The sequence below is a fragment of the Rhagoletis pomonella genome, unplaced genomic scaffold (assembly GCF_013731165.1).
Source record: "Rhagoletis pomonella isolate Grant_MI unplaced genomic scaffold, Rhpom_1.0 Rhpom_scaffold_00008, whole genome shotgun sequence".
Classification (NCBI taxonomy): domain Eukaryota; kingdom Metazoa; phylum Arthropoda; class Insecta; order Diptera; family Tephritidae; genus Rhagoletis; species Rhagoletis pomonella.
In genome coordinates this window covers 35867102-35875727 of record NW_023458562.1, presented here as the reverse complement: position 1 = coordinate 35875727, position 8626 = coordinate 35867102, and positions in this window count along the sequence as shown.

Here is an 8626-nt window from a genome sequence, read left to right as displayed (position 1 = left end):
TGGCGAATGAATTGGTGAAGGCAGGAACTGGCTTTAAGGAATCCGAGTCTGTGGCACTGGGATGCCCCTTCGGAATCATTTAAGAAGAAATTAGTTTGCATTTGGTCGACTATATGGACTTGCAAAGTAGCCAAGGGACTCAGACCTAACTATAACAAGACGAAGACACTAGACCTGTTTAATAGATCAATCAACTGAAAGCTGTTTGATTTGGCCAAGTCCTGAAACTTAATTCAGCCATAACGGCATAACAAAGCTTGTTATTAATGTAGGCGAAATTGTATTCGCCATGAAATCTTGACGACAAAATTTCACAATAAAGGGCTCATGGATTCCATGCGCTCCACGGAAGACTATTACACTATTACATTTAAATATGGTAAATAAGGGTTGAATAAAAATTCGATTTTTTTCTGAAAAACAGAACACTGGAATTATGTGGTCTGTCTAGTAGATCGACTGAAAGTACTATCGGCATACAGAAGGGTTCAAGAACGATAAAACTCTTGTGAGAATAAAAGTAACCTGGTCCCTGGGGGCACTTCTCTCTGTTATAAATAAATGTAGTATACAAAGCCCAAGATTACAGAGCCGCTTGAATCGGCCCACACAAAAAGTATATTCTGCGGCAATTTTGGAGATAAGCGTAGCATGGGAAGATAAAAAGTGTCGTGAATAGCGGTAGTTGAACGCGATGCAGACGTTCTGGGATGTATCCTGAATATTAGGAAGTGTAGATCGCTGGGTACATGCCGGAAAATCTGGGAAGGCAAATTGAGAGTGGTCAAAGTTCAACCGGGATCACTAAGTCAGTTCATGAGACTACACGATAGCGATCTCATCAAAATGATGTACTGTAGTAATTGTAGATAAAAGCCTTGAATAGCGACAGTAGAATACAATGAACATAGATGCCCTGGGCATCAGGCAGAAGAGGTCGGTGGATGAGGTTTGGATAAATGCAGCCTTTTGTTCCAGAAGAAAGGAACACTTTCCCGCAGAATTGGAAACTAAACTAATTGACTAGAGGTGCATAATACTTTTTGGTAAACCGCAAGTTGGATACCTGCTCTGAGTGTTTGCTTCTCGGCAAGCAATAAAACAGCTTCTCATAAAAAGCCATCTGCCGTTGAGAGGCGGTATTTAACTTAACGACTCTTCATTTGTGCGACAACATTAAGATGAACGCCACAAATCGGCAGAGAAACTCGGTCAAACGCTTAGCAAAAGTGCAAAATAGCAAATGTCATAGGACTTTTCCTGGTAGTGCTCCGTTATTTATTTATTTATTTTTTAAATCTCTAAGGAATGCTACACAATCTGCAAATGAGCCTAGTCCTTCAATCACGTGATGTCATTTTATTTTTAATTTTTTTGTTACTTTTCACAAGTTCTTCTTTTTTTTGACCAGCCATGCGCACTTGATTATCCTGCAAATTATTGATATGGAAGGCACAAATATTATTTTAGTAATTTCAACCGTATTTTCAATGTATGTAAATACATATATATTAGTAAGCTTATTTAAATTAGGATTGACACATGTGCACATACTCCATCGAGCTGACCGCGTATCTTAGCACTCATTCGCAGCGGACACACTTAAGTTGTAGATTACGAAATATGAATGTAGAGGCAGCAATCCAATCGCTTTGCATGCAGCTGCCTGCGTGTAAGAGCAAAACGACCTTTTGAAAATATTAATTTTCTGCTTCTGTGCACATGTCTTTTGGGTTTGCATACGCAAGTATGGTTTACATTTCGCATTGGACATTACGACCAGGCAATTATAGATTACTTTTGGTGTGCTGCGGCTGTGAGTGGGCAAATGGAAGCGTGTGTTTGTTTTCGGGATTTGTAAACAAAGTTGCCGCACATCAAGCGCAAATCTACACCTAAGTGGAAGCTTCTAAATTGCTTTACAGCCTTTCAAGTCGACTTTTCACATAATCTTCACAGATTGCCAACTACTCCTGGTATTGTGCCAAGCAAGGACACATCAATTGACACTTTACACATTCTACTAAGTGCTTGGCTGAACTGCTTCTCCAATATGTGATGTGCGACTTGATGTTGACACAAAAATGCAGCGACCTACAGATTGACGTCGCCTCCGGACGGCAGTTGGTTTTTATAGGAAGGTATTTCATGACAGAAATGGCATAAGAAGGTTTGCTTTTTTCTGTCTAGGGGCGACCGCTATTAGAAAAAAATTATTGTATGGCAGACCCATCATCGGCCAGAAAGTCCTTGAGGTTGCACCTATGCTGCCTCTAGCCCAGCGTCTACATAAAGTCAAGGGTACTGCCTCTCGCTCTTTCTCGGTGGGACCGTCTCTTGTATATTCTTCCTAGCTAATTTATCCAACACGCAGATTCCTAAAATATCTTTATGGCCTGGTTTCCGTATAAGTATTAATAAAAGATAATTAGACTCAGCCAAAAAAAGGTCATGTATCACGCTACTAACTTCGAGCGCACTGGCCGCTTCTCCCTGAGTGGGATTCCGCATTTGTTGAATTACGGGCATGGCAACTCCGAGGATCCTAGTAAAAGGTTGCCAGTCCTCGAGTGGAGTGGCGGCTTAACTGGCAGTACGTAGTTGGTCCAGAGACTTAATTCTGGTACCACGGGGAACAGGAGGCCCTAAAGTATACTATATTTACTCTGGCCTGTTCTTAGCGGGTAGAACCGGGCTTGGTTGGTTCGATGTGGATTTGCGTTCCTACCGGGCGCTGGATCCAAAGTAAAGCAGAGACCTTAGATAGGCTTCGAGCCCTACCAAGGTGTGTCCACACTTCCAATCGGCACCGACAGAATGGTTGCATCACGGGGTGGATTTTGATCCGCTGTGCTTTTGGGCGCCGTAGGGGTTACGCCGACACACGTTGTCCTTGTCTTGAGTGAGTAAGTTGTCTTGAGTTTATGTAGTTTTTATATATGTAGACACGCACAGAGTAAAAGCCGTCGACGTCATTCAGTTGAGTAAAAGCTTTCTCTGCCTGGAAACACTACAATGAACTGGAAGCTCTAAATTTGAAGTTTATGATGAATTCCTTACGAAATCTCCGCAACTAAGCCTTCCGTACTACTTTCTATCAGCTATTGCCTCGCACATTCACTCATTCCGTGGGTCCTAAATCAAATGTCATGGACTTGAAAAAATGTGGTTTAAGGAGCGCATGAAAGAACTGAATTTTTTATACGCGTTATAAATGATATGATATATACAAAAAGTCATAGAAAATTTTGATATGCAGATCTTGTGTTGTCAGAGGAGTTGTGGTGGGCATTTAACAGATACTGTGTTTCGTACATAAATGCCATTGACTAAAAAAACAAAAAAAAATTATAATTTCTATAAATTTTGTTGTGCTTTATTAATAAAGGAACCAGAGGGTCTTATCGAGTCAATACGTACATACCAACTCATCACGCAGCCGGCGTTTATGGGAGCCAAATAACGACGAGACACTTCCAGGTATTTTATACTTAATCAGGTATAATGCCATCTAGTACCTCTCATAATGCTTAAAGCAAACAATTTGTGAAGTTCGCGCGACTTTGAATTATTGCTCTTTGAATGTACCTAAATAGCATTTTTTGTCGCTTCTTTAGAAGGCGTTTTCTTCACAAGTTTCTTCCTAAGTACTTCTACTTTTCTCGCGCTATTCCTTTATTTTTGAAAAAAAATTCATAAACAACTAACATTAAAACTTCATCGCTAACACACCCATAGCCATACATTCATGCTCCTTTTGCCATCCTTTATGCCCCTTTGGCGGGCACTTGAAGCCGTTTGCTACATTTAAAAATCCCTAAATGGCAAAACGTGCGACCATTACCATAATTTTTAATGTGAATATATGTCTTCATTTGGCAGCTATTGGCGACAAGCGAATAGACTTTTTATGAAAATAAAAATATGTTGCAAAATTATAAAGAAAAACAAAAGAAAAAAAAAGTGTGCCGTACAGAAACAGCATTCCGTTCAAAAGAAAAGAGTTTTAAAAAGTGTTAAAAGGGGTTTCTCACAAGCAGCCAAAAAAAATATATATATGTACATCTTTTATAATGGCTTGCTGTCCTTTAACTGCACACATACTCACAGCTACGCGCAAGAACACCACGAAGCCAAGAAGTCAAAGCGCAAACACCACTTCCGCTTTTATTGCTCTATCCACGCTGTTGCATTTGTAATTCAATAACAAGGGATTGTACATACATATAAGCGAAGTATCACCCTCTGAAAAAGAAAAAAAAAATGTTCCTTATAATCGAATGATAATTCAATATAAGCAATGAAGTTATTGTTTCTTCAGAAAAAGGCATTATAAAAACATGCAAAGAAAGTTATAACAAGCAGCAACGAGAATTGGAGGGTAGTCTACTTTTAGGCTGCTGTGCTTGTTGCCACTTTGATGCCAAACAGGAAACACATATATGTACATGTGTGTGTGGATATGTGTCTTTTTGTATGTATGTACGTATTTTATATGCGAATATGTGGAAATGCATGCATAATCATAACAAATGTTTGCCCAGGGATTTGTAATCATGCATTTGTTAGCATGTTGCTGCTGTGTGTATTCTACATAGCTCTCGTTTTGTAGTTATTTGGCGGCTGCTATTACTTTTGTTACCTGCAGTTTTGCTTGACGTCGTCGTCGTCGTTGTGTCCTTTTGGTCATGCTCGGGCATTTCGCCACCTTTACCTCTGTAGTAGACAATCTTCCACTTGACTCGCTTTTTCTTCTGTCGTCTATTTGGCCATTTGCGCGCATCTGATTTGACGGAGTACATGGTAAAAAAAATTCGTTTGTGAAAAACTTCATTGTAAGAAGATTGAAATATTTATTATTATACGCATTGTTACGGAGCATCGTTAAGGAGCTTCCCAGGACCTATTTGGTTAGAAGTCTTCATCGGCCAACGTTAAGGAACCTTGCGGGTGGCATTTATTTAGTTTAACTGCTTTCCATTACGGTGATATTGGGAAGCGTAGGAGGGCTTTACCTGCCTGCGGTGACCTGTAATAAATCCTCTAATTATCATTATCTCATGCCTTGTAAGTTGAAGTAGGGCCTTAGTTATTCTTATTAATATTACCGGAATATAGATTTTAGCTTGTATCTTACCTTCTGTATTCACTCCATGATATTGCGCTTTCTTATTCGTCCGCCTATAATACCTAGCCTGACCGAACTCTATGGCAGACCAATGAAGAGTCGTGGGCCTATGGCATTCTGTGGAGCCTCTTTTCTGACGAGAATATCTGCCATTTCATTGCCCATGATGAGATGGCCCTGTTTCTAAATGAACCTGGTTTCTACATACATAGATGTGATTACTTAGTAACTATTTCATAAAACGTGTATTAAGGAAACGTCGTGCGACTTCAGGCCTAAGTTTAACGTCATGAAGCACATCCAGAAAGACAGTTAATGGTAGGAGTCTTATAGGTTGCATGTCATAGATATCTGCTCCGACGCGGATCGTAAGTGTTGCAGCTTATTACATCGGCAATAAATACAACACGAAAACCCCTAATAGCTTCGCAAAATGCTCGGGAAATTTCTAATCTTAAAAGATGACACAACTTAAAATATGAAAACTCCCGCAGATATATAGAAGATATATATATACGAAGACTATCGAAAAAAATTCCGAAAATTCACGCAAAATTTCATTAAATACAACAAATCAAAATCAACAAATCAACAAAGAATGCTGAAAAATTACAAAAATGTAAAAGACGAAAAATCCCCAAAAAGTGAAAGGGCTTGAAAAAATTCCCGAAAGACCCAAGAAATAAAACTTGGAAAGTTAAAATAGTCTCGAAAAGGTCGAAAAAATTCCGAAAAATAAAATATCCTAAACAAGTTGGTCACACAAATGAAACAAAAAATCCCGAGCTACCGAAATATTCTTAAAAATACAATACGAACTTTCGATAGGATTCCGAAGTCTCGCATCGTGAAAAAATGCGAAAAATATTGAAAAGTACCAAAAAATTCTTTGTGATACCAAAAAAAAAAAAAATCCAAAAGCTCGCAAAAAGTAAAAAAAAAATCCGTAAAAGCCTGCACGCTCGAAAGTTCCCGAAAAATACAACATGGAAACTACACAAATCTCGAAATATGTGGTCCAAAAAATCAGAAAAAAATCCAACATATACCGAAAAATAAGATGCGAATATAGAATTAAGTCCCGAAAAAACAAGATTATAAAATTCCAGAAAATTCGCAAGCAACCCTATCAAAAACTTTAAAAAAAGTTGAAAGATTCCAAAAAATGCTGTGTATCCCACAAATCAGAACACTCTTGACAAAGCGCCGAGATATTCGAAAAATTAAAATGCGAATATACCCGCATATTCTGGAAAAAAATCCATATAAAAATTTGAAAAAAAAACCAAACGACTCTGAAAACATCTCTGAAAATTTTGAAAAATTACGAAAATCTTCTAATAGGTCCCAAAAAATCCTGTAAAATAAAACAATACCGAAGAATACATGAGAAAAACTTGAAAAACCATCAAAAAACTTACAAAGACTTTATAAAAACCAGTACAAAGAAACTCTAAAAAAATTCGAAATCATGAAAAAAACCGAAAAATGCTGAAAAAAACAATTTGGAAACATCCCAAAAATGAAAACACGAGAATTTTTGAAAAATGCCTATAAAAATGTAAAAAAAAACTCCGAAAGCCTAAAAATCCGAACAATTTCGAAAATCCCACAAAAATTCTTTAAAGTAAAATGATACTGAAAAAGACCCTAGATAATCACGAAAAATTTATTAAAAACCTCATGAGTGTATCATATTCTGCAAGATATATATATGTATGTATGTAGTTTTTTCGGAAAAGCGGTACGACAATTTTTTGCTGGTTTTTTTATTTCAAAAATAACTTCTAATACAGTCTGTGGGTTTTAGATTTAGACAGAGATGTGAGTTTTTATACTCAATATTTGTTCTCTCAAGTCCTTCAAACGTCCACTTTTCTCAGTGCGCACATATGCAATATGCAATATTTTGTAGCTGTATTTATGGGCCTCTATTTAAGAACGTGTACATGCGGACATCCGCCGCTCTAATTCAATTTGCATAAGTGCATAAATAATGCAGAACATTGTGCATTGCCGGCAATGGAAGGAAGCACTAGCAGCAGCAGCAGCAGCAGCAGCGATGTCGTCAATTATGCAAGCGACTTGAGAAGCTGCACGCTTATCTCACACATTTCTAAATATTTCAATATGGCGGATTGCTATATAGCGAAGAGTTACAGGTACATGTACTCGGTAGGGGGACATACTCAGGAGCATGGCATATGGATACTCATAAATGCATTGCACCGCAGCGGTTACTCAAGCAATTGCTTGAGATTCGATGGGCTTATTTAAGTGAAGATGTGTACAACACACTCATCCGCGTGCATACTAATACCAATCAGGACATGTGCTGCTCATTTCGCAGATTAGAAACGTGTTTGGAAAGTGAACGAGATATATTTTTTTTGCGCTTCGGAGCAAAAGGTTCAACGCATGCAACTCAAATGTAAATCTGCGCAACTCATTCGCCTGCCAAGTTAAGTAAAGTGATGTGAGTAGTTGCGGGTAAAAACTACTTACATAGCTGTTGTTATTACATGTGCACTCTTTCGCAGATTAATTACGCTTTCAGCATAAAATTGCCAGTACCAAGCGCACAGCAGCAAATTAAATGTGACCTCAACATTACAGGCAGCCAAACCTCAGCTCGTAATCAAGTAAATTAATAGTGAAATTTTCGCTGAGACTGAAAATGAATGAACCAACTATGCACATAGCATGCAGATGAGTGTTGTGTGCCGAGCGCATGAGTAATATGTTTTGGCGGTGAAAAGTTAGTGACTTCAGCAGGCAAGTTCAAAGCGTTTAATTATAATAATTAAAACTTTCTTGACAGGCATACGCGAAATGTCACGTTCGTAAGCAATGTAAGTCGCCTTAAAGTATGCAACAATACGAATAAAAGCGTCTTCTAGTTGATTTTGGAAGGCACGCAACCAAACAACTAGCAAATGCAAAGCAGTCTTTGCCGCAGCTCAGCGTAATGGCCACAAATATCTCAACGCATGCAAAGAACGATTGCGAAGGATATATGTAGGATGATGTTGTTTACTTAGCTGCTAGCGTGCTTGGCAGACTGACTGCAGCAGCATCTTCATTTCTGACCCGTCACACACACATATTAAAAATAATATGCAAAGTGCGGGAACCTGTTGAGATTTTATCAATTCCCCAAGCAAATAACATATTCACATATTGTTGCGTTGATGTTGTTTGTTGTTGTTTTTGCTCCACACGTTTGCCCAGCTAACGGATGAGCGAGCACTAAACAACAGCATATACATCCTTGCGTTTTTAGGCGAGGAGTTGGCGTTTGTGGTAGTGGTCCTTCACGAAGTGGAATGGGTATCCCCAGCAAAGCAACTAACCAACCAACCAACCAACCGATCCAACGCAACGCCACGGCTCCTTTAGTCGGTTATGCTGCGTACCGCAACATCTTATGATTTATTATCGCCACAGCCAAAGTCATTTGTTGTTTGCCGAATAAAATAACAAAAATTATATATGAAA